Source organism: Spodoptera frugiperda, chromosome 9 (genome assembly GCF_023101765.2).
Source record: "Spodoptera frugiperda isolate SF20-4 chromosome 9, AGI-APGP_CSIRO_Sfru_2.0, whole genome shotgun sequence".
Taxonomy (NCBI): domain Eukaryota; kingdom Metazoa; phylum Arthropoda; class Insecta; order Lepidoptera; family Noctuidae; genus Spodoptera; species Spodoptera frugiperda.
In genome coordinates this window covers 5,190,372-5,206,859 of record NC_064220.1, presented here as the reverse complement: position 1 = coordinate 5,206,859, position 16,488 = coordinate 5,190,372, and the positions used below count along the sequence as shown (strand labels likewise).

The 16,488-nt window shown below is 33.4% G+C and overlaps 1 protein-coding gene across 2 annotated transcripts in view; it reads right to left on the bottom strand.

The window, feature by feature from the left end:
- Positions 1 to 13,339, bottom strand: part of LOC118271092 (alpha-N-acetylgalactosaminidase) — a 73,020-nt gene extending 59,681 nt beyond the window's left edge. The window contains exon 1 of one of the 2 annotated variants that reach the window (XM_035586978.2): positions 13,089 to 13,339. The gene's annotated coding sequence lies outside the window, so the exon portion shown is untranslated. The remainder of the gene's footprint in view (positions 1 to 13,088) is intronic. The other variant, XM_035586980.2, reaches the window with a different exon arrangement.
- Between the last annotated feature and the right edge of the window lie 3,149 nt (positions 13,340 to 16,488).

Genomic DNA, 16,488 nt, shown 5'->3' with positions numbered 1-16,488 from the left:
TAGCCAGATACAACACGAAGATAGCAAAGGTTACCTTATACAAAATGTTAAAGTTTATCCAGGTATCTACTAGTAATACTTGTGTAAGAAATCTGGCTATCGGGTTCATATTAACCGGTAGAGGCGTTAGTATATATGTATTTTTGAGGGAAAATAATGACTTTTCCTACCTTGGGGGAGGGGAGCGAGAGTGAGTTCTTACTGAATATAGACATACAACTTTTTTTAAACATTGTGAACACTAGGAGTTTCTCCAGAATCGTGGGTGCGTTTACAAACATACAAGTTCACATGCACATGACACCCAGACCCGAAACAACAATTTGTGGATCACACAAAGAGTTGTTCCGAGCGGTTACCCGGCGCGCCAACCGTGCAGTCATAGGCCCAACTCTCCTTAATCTTCAAGATATTAATAAACAAGAAGTTATATCACATATAATTACAAAACAACGCAATACAAATGCAACAACATTAAACTGTTTTTCCTTCATCTTATTAATTTGACCTAAGACAATGTCTAGGACAGTTAATTGTCCATGTCGCATTCAATTGACCTCACACAGGAACAGAACCCTGATCTTATAAGTAGGTGCAATAGTTTTGCATGTGTCGTATCGAGTAACGTGAGACTACAGTTGCACACAAGGTTATTTATGATGATTATGTTTTTGTTATGTAATCAAATGTCTAGACATTAGTCTTGTGGTGACAGTAAAGTATCCTAAGTAGCAAAAACTTCTATAACCAAGCCATTTGTCACCAACCAATGGTGATAACCATTGTAACTGCTTGTATTATCGTGGTTTTGTAACAGTATTTTGATTCTATACTGTACACTCCTACTTAGTTTGCGGGTGTGTCGACTAAAGGACAAAGACTTGACAGCAGCGGTTTTTGATAAAAAATAAAACAGATTCTTTTAAAATGCGATCTATAACTCTGTTGTCAAATTTGAAAATTATAGGAAACATTTTGTAGAGGAGGTCCAGGACTGAACTCACTTTCTGTGACTATATATGAATATCTTAACTACAGAAAATGCATAAAAAGCATTTTTTTATATAATAGAAACTGCAGCCTTTTTCTAGTATTCTTATAATTTTCTGAATACGACTAATAATATTTTTTAAACTACAATATGCTACAACTATCTTACGTCCTAATAAATTTGTAAAATTGTACTCACTCATATGTAACTAACGAGATTACTCGACTAGTTTCAAGCCACGCAAGGGGCCCATAATCATGAACTGCATTCGCAACAACAGGCTGAATCACCGTAGCCTCTTGATGTCTCCACATAGTCTATTGCAACGTGAATAATACAATAGACATCAAGAGTCGCTAAAAACTGTAGACAATTATAATGTAGACTAACACAGACACTTGACCAACACGGCTAACTTTTTTTTGCAATCAGTGTTACAATAAGGCTTAGGAATTCCACATTCAGCCTGTACTGGCGTACACGCAACTACGACCAAAGAGGTTGTAACTCAATACTTTAGACATTGCAATGATACTCTTTGTTACTAAATTACCAAGTGGTTTTTATTTCTAGGTCGAGTATGTTTAATTATTATGTCATTTGTGTTATTTTTTATGGAATAAGCCGGTAAACAAGCAGGCGGATCACCTGATGGTAAGCAATCGCCGCTGCCCATGGACTCTTAAACACCCGAGAAACATTCGTTACCGGCCTTATAGGGGTTACTGACTAAAAACCACCACGTTTCGACTCCTGCTTTTCTAAGGAATTTTGAGGTTGTTGGGGAATATGGGATTGAGAAGATTGCGAAGGGGGGTAATTGCGCCTCTGGTTATGTTGTTATCGTTGAACTTGTCAATAAATATTCTAAAAAAACTTTTTTTAATTTAATTATTTAACTTATCTTTTTCTCTACCATAACTTGAACCTTTTTATGTCTTAAAACAGAAAATATATTTAGGTAGGGCAAGTGACCCGGTTGTGGCCATCGACCCCTTTGTGGCCACTTGGGCCTTCAAATATTTATAACTAAGGCAGGGAAAAATAAATTACTCTGTGATGTACAGTATTTAAAATATTGAATATTGGAGACACTGATACCGTTGGCAGCTTTGATGTGTCAAACTTCACTTCGATGCAACAAGTCATTATTTTTAGTTGAGGGTGAAATTGTTAAGATCTTAACAAAAAGGCTAAGGCGAGCGGGTGAGGATTTGGTTTTTATTTTTTTAATCTTTGCTTATTGTTTGGATGTTTATGTTAATACTACATGAAGAATATATTGTCTAAGTGGAACTAAAGTTATTTTGTCGCCATATGTTTCTGAAGTGGGATTATTAGAAGGTGGCCACTAATGGAGACAAAATTATGAATTTCTCCATCTTTGGCCACACGGCTGGCCAAAACTTTTGTACATAAACGCCCCACTTCTAGTCATTTATCGTAATTTATTTATTATTTTTCCTTGGCTTTACATATCAACAAATACATATTTTTCATTTTCAGAGATGCAATAAATTGCCTTCACACAAAGGGAGGTCAGTTTACTTTGCAGCTTTTACCAACGTCATATTAATGTTGATCTCTTTATTTGTAAGTTAAATTCAAGTGAAGTAATAATATTTCATATTTTCCAGACTAAATGAAAACCATTGTTTCTAAAATGTAAAATTTAATTAATAAATTTTGATTACTTTTATTGTATTTTTTGATGGCCAGAACTGGCACACGACCGTGGCCAGAAATGGCACGAATCTGGCCAAAAATGGCACAAACTCCCTTTTTTTTTCTTTTTTATACAGTTATTTTTCTATTGGACGTTCTTTAAAAAAGGGTTTTCTTAGGCAAGATTAATACATGTTAAATGACTTTTTACAAGAAATATGTTCGTGATAACAAAAACTATAAGTTAAGAAAGCCTCAAAGTCGACAAAATTCTTAAAGTGGCCACAACCGGGTCACTTACGATAATTAAAGAATCCTGTTACCAACTACCTTGGCGGTAATTATCGCAATGTTTTCGGAGTATAATCAATAAATAACTTCACATTCTCAACCAGTCACCGTAAATAAATTAAACTTGATCTTGATTTGTTGTTCTTTCCGGAAATTTCGGTACTTTGCCCTTGTCCGTGAAAGTGGTAATGAAAATAATATAAAAGGTAGTGCAAGGTTTAAAAACTGTTAAGGGACCTTATTTTTAAGGTCGTAAGATTGCTAATTCAGTGGTCGATGACATTTAAAAGGTTATTTTCAGTTTGTTTTTCTAGATTATGTTCATAAACCATGATCTTCCAATCATAGTATTGTTTTTTCCACTTAACACGTTAACTGCCACGTAGGTTACCGGTGACCTACGTTAGTGGAGGATTTGCCTTCAACAGTTTTCTGATGGCAGTTAAAGGCTTAACAATTATTTTTCTCAGATAACTCATAAAATCAGTATAGTACCATGGAATAGAATAAACTAGAGTACCTAAAGATATACATATGTACATACATGTTTCTCGGCTTTGTCTTGGTACTTTACGCTTCCTCGGTTAAGCAACTTAACTGAATACTTAACAAAAAATGGAATTAATAAAAAATTAAAACTCCTTCAGTTCCTAGTAGAAGGTACTTTAAAAGCATCTTTAAGTACATTGAAATGAACATCGAATAACTAGATTTAATCATAGACTAGTTGATATTACATCCAAAAGAGTAGCTAGGAATCCGGCGGGACGACTTTCATTACACGCCGCAATGACGCGTAGGCTTGGTTTTTCAGTGGTTTTTTAGTTAATTTAGTATGTCTCACAATACATATTTTAGAAAACGTCTTATTCTTTGAAAATGAGGAGCTAACTGATGATCGTCTCACAAGCACAGGATTAAAAGATATAATCATACTAATGTTATACATGCGAAAGTTTGTGAATGAGTTTGTATGTATGTAGGTATGCGTCAAAACGGCTGACAGGGTCCAGATGAAATTTACAGTAGGCATAGTCTAAAATAAAGTGTGATAGGTTATTCTTTGTCCTACGATAACGCAATGAACCCGGTCGCAGAATTAAGTTATTTGTAAAAATATTGTAACAGTTCCAGGTGTGTTGAAAAAAAACAATTACAAAGTAAGAATGCGGAAACTTTTGCTATAATATTTTGTCAGTAAGCAGACGTACAAACCGCGGCATTGTGGTTACAATGTAATAGTTGAGGTGCTGCGGTTTAATTCTATCAAGACGGGTTTAACCTTAACTTATGTTGCTGGGGAGATTGAACTTATATTTCTATTACTTTTATAACTATAAAAAGTACTAGCTTCACCTGTATTCTCATGGGGAAAAGGTGGCCTATTTGTTATTTCAGACCATAATCTATCTCTGTGTTAAATATTATTGTGATCTCTTCAGCTGTTTTGGTGTGATTGAGTAATAAACAGTTTTTCGAACCAATCATCATCATCATCATCATCAGCCGAGAGACATCCACTGTAAACGTAAACAAAGGCCTCCCCCTTAGTCCTCCATGAACCAAGAGATATTGTTATTTTATATCTTACCATTATAACATATACCTACATTTATTGAAAGTTTTCTTGACCACAAAACTGAAATAGTACTTTGTAGTTTATTTTAAAATAAACAATACTACAAGTACAGAAGTATATTATATTAAGAAGTGTTTTCTTTCCTACAATAAGGGTCTTATTGTAGGACAGAAGCGAAAAATATTCACAAGAAATACACCTTATTTCCTCCCCATAGCCTTGATTTTAGGTAATAAACTATGATATAAGAAATTCTAGCGTTACTAAGATTATTAGACGGAGGTACTTGTATGTATGTTTTTGCCCACGTCATTGTGCAGCAGACATTCCAATAGTTGCTGAGAAGTGAATTGTTGTGTGTAATGGTGAAAGGCCAGCGCGCATAGAAGCTCCAATAAGTACATCAGAATTTATAGTCTCACAGTCGATGCAGTGATCGCTAAAATTGGAATATTTCCAATTCCTAATCTTTCATGTTCAAAAACCACGAAGCCTACTATCCACAACGCGTTATTTGACGAATGCAAGCATCCTACGATGCGGCCCAACAGTTTTGATTGTTTGTACGCAATATGCAATCGTCATTTGACGAAAGCGTGCGTATGACGAGAGGTTACGTGAGCAATAATTGGCCCACTTAAGTATATTTCACTTATTACTCTACTTGACTCGTAAGTTGACTGGTAAATAATACCATATGGCCATATGGCATTAAGTCCACCTTCTCTACCATTATACCTATATATTCCATTTTATGTATAGTTTTTGAGAGGTAGACTGCCAAACTTTTACACAATTTCACTTCAAATTATTAGGAAACCGAAAATAAAATTACTGCATCGAAGTATCACTGTTTTTTTAACTAGTTTTTAGTCAAGACTTACACGTAAAATCATTGTCCAATTTGCTATTGTTGTTCAAAATGATTGGAGTAAATATAAGCGTAAAAATACCTACGTTTTAATTATGCCCATAACACAAAACGTAATACCACGCTATGTTAGGTAGGTGTTACACTCACTTTTTGCGTTTTACGTACGAAATATTACCACTGTTGAGAATTCTGAAAATTGGGAATACAATCTTACTAATACTATACATGCGAAAGAGTGTATGTATTGTGTGTATGTTTGTTACTTAACTACGTTAAAAACTGCTGAAGTAATCAGGATGATATTTGTAACAGGGAATTAGGGTTTGGAATAACACATAGGCTACTTTTTATCTAACAGGCACATGGGCGAAGCTGCTGGTAGAAGCTAGTATAATTAATAATTAAAAAAATATGTAAATTTTAGTGTTGTGACAGCCCTGATCTGATTGCAACCCGGTTATTGAGGAGTGGTTGACGCGATCACTGGCCTGAGTGAGAGCCTTTCAAAATATACCAATTAGCTTATCACGTCTGATAAATGCTGATATACATTGAATCTTATTATAAGTAAAACTAGAGTATTGATTTATAAATAACTAGATTCTCTACGACTGTGTCCGCGTGGAATACTTAGTAAAGGCTTAGGTAGATTTGTCTTTGTTAATCAGCAAAGATGCAGTTTACTAACAGTAAATGATTTTTTAAATACATACGTATTTATGTAATACATACAAAAACACAATCATGTTGAATGTTTTCTCTTTATTATAATCGCATATTTTAACTCTTAACTAGTAGCTACACTCACTACTTTTGCTACTTCTCTCGTTTAGGTCCCTATCTTTTACAGACGCCAGTAGATCAGGCAACCCAAAACTGTCAAATATTTTCAACTAATCATGAACCTAAAGCTTTAGATATAAAGTTGAAAATCTAATAAAGAAATCAACAAATTGTAGTAACTTGATGTGTTTTTACGTAACAAAGAAATAATCTTGATTCTGTACTATTTCTGAGAATTGTGTTTTAAGTGAAAAACACAAACAAAAAGAAATAATAATAACACTTATTTACAGTTCAACTGTGAGAATACAAATACAAAAAGAGAATAAAAAATACAATAACTTGATTCAATTATTGTATCATAAATATTTCCTTATTGCGTACTGCACTCGTGAGATGGAATAAATATTATGGTGAATTTATAAAAAATGGTTATTCAACTTTTTATAAAAAATACTATTATTTTGTTAATAACATCACGACTTCTATTAACGAAAATGTAGGCAGAAGTTTATGCTCACCCATATTTAAGTAAAGTAGCTTTTTAAGTATTACATAAGAGCTTATCTAGTATTATGTACTAAGATACTTATGACGGTTTTCACCATCACATCATCATCACACATCGTCAACCTATAAGTGGCCATTGTTGACCAAAGGCCTCTTCTCACACGGAGAAGGTTTGAGCAGTAATCACCACGCTTACTCAATGCTGGTTAGCGATTCCAAACTTATAATTAGAAATTTTATACCTAGTTTCGAACCCGCCTTAATCCACCAGGCCACCATGACGGTTTTCACCAGTCACCCCTAAACTGTACCGTAACTAAAAGTTACTTAGCGTGACATAGCAGCTAAACTAAATCCTAATTTGTTCAGTTAGGTCTCACTTATAATTTGGTAAAAACAAAAATGACATTAAGTATGACCTATCTTAGCTTAGGAAGTTTCATTAAATTTAAGAAAGGTTTATCAGATGAATACCGATAAAACTTTAATAATAACATAATCTTTCAGTGGATTATTTATGTGATTTGATTATGTTAATAATGTTTCAAATTCTTTAGTTTATCGACACAACTGTGACAGATTTGCGATTAACTGTGAAAAACATTATTACCTACGAGTTAAACATACAAGTGTTAAATAAGAAAACTGTAGTTACATTACTCGTACATATTGCGTTACAATTTAAAATATACGTAACAAAATTATAAAAAAGTTAAGTTAATTATCTTACAATTTTCTGAAACTAGGAATTGACCCTGAGATATGTCGGTAGCTACTCTAAAGATAAGCTGACTTAAAACTAAGTATATTACGTTTACTTATTTTTTGTCAAATTAACTTAGAAGATAAGTTCTATCTTTATAGTCTAATCACAAAGATCTGAATTCTGTCTCTATTTTAAATTGGTTCTTCATTTTCAATGTACAATAAAAACTAAATCGGTTTCTCATTTAAAATATCAAGTAATAAAACATAATTTATTTTAAATGCATTAGAATAACGAATTTTCTTTGTTCATCTTCCAAATTGCATAGATATAAGATTATAATTGGATATTTAGTATGTATTTAGAAAAAATCTGCGAAATGAGTTTAGCCAAGGCTGTCTATCTACATCCTTATAAAATTCTAATGATATAAGCAAAAGTCAAGGTTATGCTAGTAAATTATTTCCATTTTATTTCGTGATATAGATAAGAAAAGATCACGTTTTTTGTACAAGCCTAATTTTGTTTAGATCATAATCATGGTAGCCTACTACGTCTTTGTTAACAGATAAAATGTTTTCACATTCTCATGTGAATTTTTAAAACCATTTATTTTGACTAATTTGTTGGTAAGTAATTTTAAGCCAGTCTTAATTGGGTGCAAATTTAGGAACGGCGAAAGTTTCGCTGGCTATTTTCTGTAATTAGCATAATGTTTAGAATGGTGCCATTCCATTTTAGTTCACCAGATAGCACTACTGTGATACTACTACTTCTACTAACCTCTCGTTTTTCGTCTAATATGGAATTAGCTAGTGTCACACCATTGGACGTTCAATATTTGACAGCTGCAGTCATTGTACAAAAAACCCTCTTGCTACATTTGCGCCATATGGTGACCAGGAATAATAACGGCAATAAAAAAACAATAGAGACTAAGACTTGTTAGCATTCAAACATGCAATCACAGCAACATCATTATTAGTAAATTAGACATCTACATAAGATGCAAAAACTAAAAAAAAAATACACGTTTCATACAAAACTAATATTGGACGTGCGGGGTCATAAACTGATATCTTGGATGGAACCGGGTAACCTACACGCATGCAGAGTAACCTACAAATTTAATATTACCGTAACCCACTAAACCTATCAAATCAGAGATGTTACAAGTTCTCACGACCTTGTGCGTGGAAAACTAGTTTGTTGTGAAAAGGGCAGTTACACATTTTGACAGTCAGTCAGTTTTTGTTGTGACAACACATTAATGGTCACTGGTCAGTGGCCAGACTCCATAACTTGTCTATAGCTAGGTTTGTTTAGTACACATAGAATCGCACTAAGATTATAAATGTGAAAGTTTGTTTGTATGGATGTTTGTCTGTCAATCACGCTGAAACTACTGAACGCATTTTGATAAAATTTGGTATGCAGACAGGGTATGAGCTGACTTAGGTGATTGGATACTTTTTATTCCACGGAAACGCGGACCAAACTGCTGGCAGAAGCTAGTTTTGATATAATTTGTAAAAGAGTTTGTCATATTTCTAATGGGCTCGAATTACATACAGTGGAGAAAATTTGTGCAAAAACGCCTAAATAAGCGTTATGCCTTTTATATCTTCAAGACACGTTTTACAAAAAGGGAATAGTAATAGTTAGGTAGGTATGCAGTTTTTTTTTTTTTATTTTGTTAAAATTAATAACTGGCAAACCATAAAAATAACACCATACAAGCTTCTTCACATATACATATAAGAAACATGCCATATGGCTATTTACATGGCTTTATGCACTATCTAACACGTTTCTCATCACAGAAATGCTCCAATACCGGTTATGTACAACATGAACATTCAGACACTTCGATTTATACATTACGATACGCGACCACGCGTCCGCTTCCGTACCACCGTTAGAAAGTTTACACATCAAATATTAACAAGACACTCAAATAACGTTCGCTATACATTACGCATAATAAACAAGCACCCTCGAAAAGTTCGCGTGCTGACTCACCGTTGGTTTACAAACAAATACGAATTTACGTGGTCGGCGTTGTTAAGTCGCATGGTTGAGTCGCGTGAAGAATTCTTTGGTCTACATTAGCACTTCAATTGCTGCTTAGCATTAATAAATTGTAAATCAACTGTCAATGGTTTGTTTATGAAAATTTATTGCCATATGCGGATAGAGATAATTAGATTTTTGTCTAGTGTAGCTTGTTAGCGGTGTGAAATTCCGTTGGGTTTACATTGTATTATTACGTAGTACTAACTAATTGTGTTAGTATTCCTTATTGTGTTTCCAGTCTTTTAAAATGTTATCGCCTCAAGACCTTTATTCTGGTGGAATAAACTAATTAATTATGATATTTACTTTGTGTTCGAATTTTGTTTTGTCTAAGATTGTCATCCATTTTGGGCCTCAGTAATATATGTTGGCCGCAAGCAATAAGGAGCACTTAAATGTACACATAATTATAATTTTATAAGTTTATTTTAAACGTATAATATAAATGTATTTGCACCAAAACCACAGAATTAATATTCGGTACAAATGCAAAGGTCGGAAGATGATCTAAAATGCAAAGTTTCCAAAAAAATAAATTAAAAATCATTTCCGCGACTCTACATATAAAATGCATTATGAAAACATTATACAATGCTCTAAATATTATAGGTATGTATTAGCATAGCGATAAGCAGGCGAGTATTATTTTTAATATATTTCCTGTTACTATAAGTAATATGTAACATTTTAGTTCCAGTGCAAAACTTACATACATATATGTATGTATTATATATGTGTATTAACTCACGCCTTTGTCCTACAGATGTAGGTAAGAAACCACATAATGTAACGTAGTAGGATATATAACATACTTTTTTAGTTACCAACACATTCATACACCTGGTCAATCCAAGCACATCAATTAATGGTTTCATGAATACAAAAATAAATGAACAAGAAAATTCATCAGCAATTAAATATGACGTGCCACCGATTACTATGTGAAAGAATATTACATAGGTTAAACGAAGGTGTCCTTACAATCCATGTACTTACATTTTTTCCTTACATTTTACTTTTTTATTTATTTTTTAAAACGAGGAATTTCATTAGGATTTTCCTGTGACGATGCGTTTACAAACATACAAATTCGCAAGAACGTGATACCTAGACACGAAACAACAATTTGTGGATCACACAAAGAGTTGTTCCGTGCGGGAATCGAACCCGCTACACGTTACACGGCAGCCAGTTTCCCAGCCACCGCGCCAACGGTGCAATCAAATGAAATTTAATTATTCTTATATTCGTTTGTCCTTCCTTGTTTCTTTAGCGTGTGGAATAAATATTTCTTCTTTATTTCTTATCTTTCTTCCAGTCAATAAAAGATATACTACATTAGACCTTTACCGAAGACACCAATATTATGCCTTTTTCTGTCAGACTTTTGTAAAAATAAAAACCTTTTCGCAAGGTTTATTATCAGTGATACCGTAAGCAAAATAAAAAATAAAGTTTTAGCCATATTTATGACCATTGTTACGACATATATTGTTGGATTTGTTTTTTTTTTCGACACAAATTTATAGCGCCTCTGATACAAACATGCAACTTGCTTGAACCGGTATTGAATAACGGGGCTAATGCATTTTATGTCAATATTATAATATGTTTGAAGAAACCCGTTAAGCGGTATAGTGTTGTCATTTTTTATGTTTGCTTTTAATCTTGTATATGTAGGTTAAGTTCATATTTAAGTTAACGACGAAGCTGTATCTGCGGAATTTCTAAAAAAAAAAAGTATATTTACGCGTCTTACTATATGCCTTAGTAATATTTAGTTCAAATGATACGTAAATTATTCAGTATAACCTCCTATACTTACTAATTTTAATATGAGTTTTCAGCTAGTTCAAAACACAAGTTCGAGTATACAAAATAGTCGAGTGCAAAGGCAAAAAAAAAATGACGACTGGAGATATTTTTCAACAGAAAATAACAAACAAATAAATCTACGTCATCGTATACGTATTTTATTTATCTAAATAAGTTTACTTAACTAACATTTACTCACAGAAAGAATACCTACTAAAAAAATAAATAAAGGATTGATTAAAGAACACTTCCATTTGCACGACGGAAGTGACTCTAGCTCAAAGTAATTATTCGCAGACTGACAAGAATAAATCAGAGAAAAAATAATTGTTTTCAAAGAAAACGTTAATTATTTTGTATTTACGTTCGTAACGATTGTTTTTATAAAGCATCCTTCATATTAATTAGACTGAAGACGATTTCCTACAAATCACTAATTGTGAATTACGTTGCAAGTTTTGTTACTAAAATATTACGCCCACTGAACAAAAAATGCACTTGCGTTGTTATTAGGGTACAATTGCTTTTTTGCTATCGGTTTTATGAATTCATTTTAAACCGGATTTATGTAGCAATTATTTTAAAATCGGTTTTTCAGAAACCTGTAATGAGTTAACTAAAAACGCGGACGCGGCTATGTCGCGCATGCTACTGATGGGTGTGAGACGACGCCGAGTCCGCCCACGCTGCTTATGATTAAGAGTCCCTCTGTGACTCGAAACTAGTAGAGCTTTTCTCAATACATTTGCGTGACTAAACCAATGCTTTTTGTTAATTTAATATGTCTTACGAGAGTTTTTATAAAAACTATCAATAAGGTTTTCTTTTTCCTTCCTTCATTTACAGTTTATTACTCTATAACAAAATATCTGCCAAATGAGTTCAATGTTACTCATAATATGATTCAAACAGTATGATTTCAACTCATATGTAACACTTTAAAATGTATAAGAGTTACACAATCATTATCTAACGGTATCCTAAAGGTTACATTACATACTGATTTCATAAATATATAACTAGACATAAATATGTAAGTAATACGAATTTACTCCAATATGCTCTAACACTGTAACTAAAACATTTGCGAACTAAACGTTTAGTTTACGTAACACAAAATATGTATCAACTTCACTTTAACCGACCAGTTCTGCTAACAATATAGGCGTAACTGCATAATTCCAGCACACGGACAGTGCACCTGTTGGAATAAATAAGTGGCTGATTGGCCAGTTATGTTTTTTCTACGGTAAATCATTATACCTTACGTAAATGAAGAAAAAATATGCGACGTTCGTTGATGTCTTTTACTTAGGTCATATGCAGTGGGCATAAGTAGGTAACTTAAGTATGTATTTAGACTTATATATGCTAAAATTAAGAATAAAGATTTATACATATGAAATGAGACCAAGAAATCTATTACATTGTAATTGGCGTGTATTCATTGTACCGTATTTTGTAATGTGATTTTTTCCTCAATTCACTAGTTTAAGTATGTAATTACAACTTTGCTTTCGTGCTTTTTTTCTACTGATATACAACGTTGAACATTTTCGTTATTCTACGTGATTATAGTTAATTATACAGAGATGTAAGCCACACGTCAAAGTAGCGATTCACTGAAGATTTGTAATTTTAAATGTCAATGTAACTTAAACAAGCAAAAGAAAATGAATCTCCTCTTGCAACGTTACGTACGCACGCTATCACGCGCTGATTACCGAGCAATTTATTTTTAATCCAAGATTTTCCTTTTTTTTCATTTTAATTATAAAAAAAAATCTCAAACACTCACCGTAGGGGAGACGACGTATCTCGCTCACACTAAACTTTGACCAGAAAAAAAATATATCCTTTCAACTTTCGAATTTTTTTATTACTTATATATTGCAACACCGGTTTTATTTTGTTTTTTATTTCACGAGTCACTTTCTCGGTGTAAGAAGTCCGCACGCGTTCTTTATTCGAATCGCAGTTCGAAATTTGAAAACTGTGCGGGAACGGGCGAGTTGCTTCGCGCCGTCCGAGACGATGACTGCGAGCGAAGTCAGGCGCGTTCGTTCCCCCGCGCATCGGTCAACGCAGGTCGACAAATCGCAATATCTAGCCGACTGAAACTTACACACAGACGTCCATTGCTTGTCAAGCTAGAAAGTTTTCTAAAGCTTGCTACTTTAACCGTCAATGTATTTGCTACTGGTTCTGTGTTCGTGGTTTTTCAAAAGGACTCGTGTCGGCTTTTCCAAATTATTATTATTTTGTAAAATTTTCGTTTTGGAATGTAAAAGAAATTTCGGAATTATACAACGTTAATCAATATTTTTAAGGTTTCTTTTTTATTTACGAAAATTACTTTTAATAATTTAATTAATATGTATGTACCTAAATGATTTTTATTACTAAATGTGTTATTAAATGTATTATTTAAATGAATTTTCTGTGTTCAACGATCCTTGTAAAAGTCTCCGCCATTGTTCTTTTTTTTCGAAGAAATCGTTTCACACGCTTTTTACCTACATAAGTACTAACATAACGTTGTATGAGCATTGTATCATACACGTTATTTCATACATTTTAGTATAATATCTCCAAATACTCATCAACTACACGTGATTCGTAAAATTTGTATAAAAATACGTATGAATATTGTTGATATTTTGAGAAAGATTTTCATTTTTTTTTTTATCGGACTTGATTCCGCTCTCGTTAGCTAAATGAAATGTATATGTTATATTAAATATGTCATGTATGTTAATACAACTAATGGAACTATCACACATGTGTATAATACACATGTGTGATAGTTCCATTAATTTTCAGCTGTTTATTGTATACAAAATTAATGGAACTATCACACATGTGTATAATACACATGTGTGATAGTTCCATTAATTTTCAGCTGTTTATTGTATACAAAATTAATGGAACTATCACACATGTGTATAATACACATGTGTGATAGTTCCATTAATTTTCAGCTGTTTATTGTATACACAGAACCTTTCACATTTATTACATGAATTTCTTATGAACCTTAAAGAAATATTGTTATGTTTAAAGGAATGCAGGGAAGGGATATGTACACAGCAGTATAACGTGCTCTTAGTTGCAGCCACACAACATGCAGCTACAATACCAATCCAATTATTTGTAAAATAGACAAAATTTCGGTTTTCTCTGGCCCCGCAATTCTATTTACAAACTCATGACATACCGTACATAATTTGTAGATCACACGAAAAATTGACCAATCGGCTCTGTCAATCGAGCCACTGCACGATACCTACCATGTCTTAAAAAATGGAATCAAGATATTTTTTTAACGTGGAGCAACGTTTAAAACACTTGTGACTAGATTTTTTCCCTGTGTCGTGGGTGCGTTTACAAACATACAAGTTCACATACACAAGGCACCCAAACCCGAAACAACAATTTGTGTATCACACAAAGAGTTACTCCGTGCCGGAATCGAACCCGCTCTACGTTCACGGCAGCCGGTTGCCCAGCCACGGCATCAGCCGTGCAGTTTTGTTACTATGTTATAATTTGTTTCACGTTTCATATAATACGATGAAAATGGAGTAAGTGAAACATGTAAGATCTCAATCGATAGTTAGCTTTGTACTACAAATCAGCGTAAAATAACATAATTAGCAGATTTCACTGTGAGAAAGTTGTTTAAGACGAAACTGCTGAAGAGAACTTGTTATCCTGACATTTATAGGCTGATGTTCGAAGACATTGCTGTACCCTTTATGACCTTAACAGACCTTATAGCACAGTAGTGCTATGGAACTGGAAATTTTGCTTCGTAAGTTCTTTGTTCATAATAATATGATGGCAAGTTGAGCAAAGGGTTTTATTTCTGTGTTATCCTGTGTAGGGTGTCATTTATGTTCAAATACTCAAACGTTAGTCAATTTTGGACCCGAATGGTTCTGTTACTACACATTCTTTGTAAAACAGAGATAGCACGATACTTAAGTATGACTTAAAGTAGAGTAGCATCAGTATTATATCATATATACAGTGTATTGCTTACTGAAGCAGCGAACTACTTAGCGGGTGACCGGAGCTCCGGCTCGAAGAACAGGAGTAGGAACGGTGTAGTTTTTAGTCAGTGAAAGTCTGACACTCCCTCTAACTCACCCTAGGTGGGAGAAGAAATTGGATGATTCCCCCACTTAAAAAAATAGTGTATTGCTTAATTTCTCCTTTCGAGTTACAATACAACCATTACAGAGTAATTTAGCTTATAAAACGAAATGCTTTGTAATATACTGTAATCCCTAGTAATACTCGTAGTTTGTCGTGAGCGTATGCGCACGATTCTGTAGTAGGCTGCGCTGGCGCCGCTCGCGATTGATTGCGTAACAGCGCATTAACAACTTTTATGTTGCACTTTGTATTACCCGCGGTATATAGAGCTACATATACAGAGCTCAACAGTCTTAGAGAAATATTTGAGTATTTTTTAAGTGGCTTAAAAGGCGCTTTTTAATAATAAAAATGTATAGGCTTATTCTTGATAGTAATATCAATTTCAATTTAAGGCCAGTCCAATAAAATCTCAATATTTATACAATGTCAACACAATAGAACACCAATTACAGCTGTCAAAATAGGGACCAGAGTGCGGATTATAAAGCCAAACACAATAAATAATACCATTTACTACACTCAATATCTGTCCAATACGGATGCAATGTGGCGTTAGTGTTCCAACTCAAGAGTATGAAACTTCACAATATCAATGTCGATCGATCGGAATTGAATTCCAGAGTAAGTAAAAGTTTTTGACAGAAACTTGATAGTGCTAAAGTTTACCTCGATACAATACAATTGAATACAATCATATTCCATAAAAAAAAAAATGTTAAAAGATTGCATTTAGTTTGCATTAGGATTGAATTGAGATTTAATTGATATTGAATTGAAATTATATAGAGTTTGAATTGTGACGGGATCTATATTTGGTTGGCATTGGATCGAGTTCGGATTAGGATTTGAGATTACGTTGAGTTCGGATTGAGATTAGACGTAAGAGAAGAGATCTTATGCCCGTTACTGCTACAATGATGAAATATCAAAAATGTTCCACCGTGTGAATGTAAAAACGATACACTTTCATTCAATATAATAATGAAATACTAACAAAATTTCCTACAGGTCCAACAATTTGATGTAATGATACA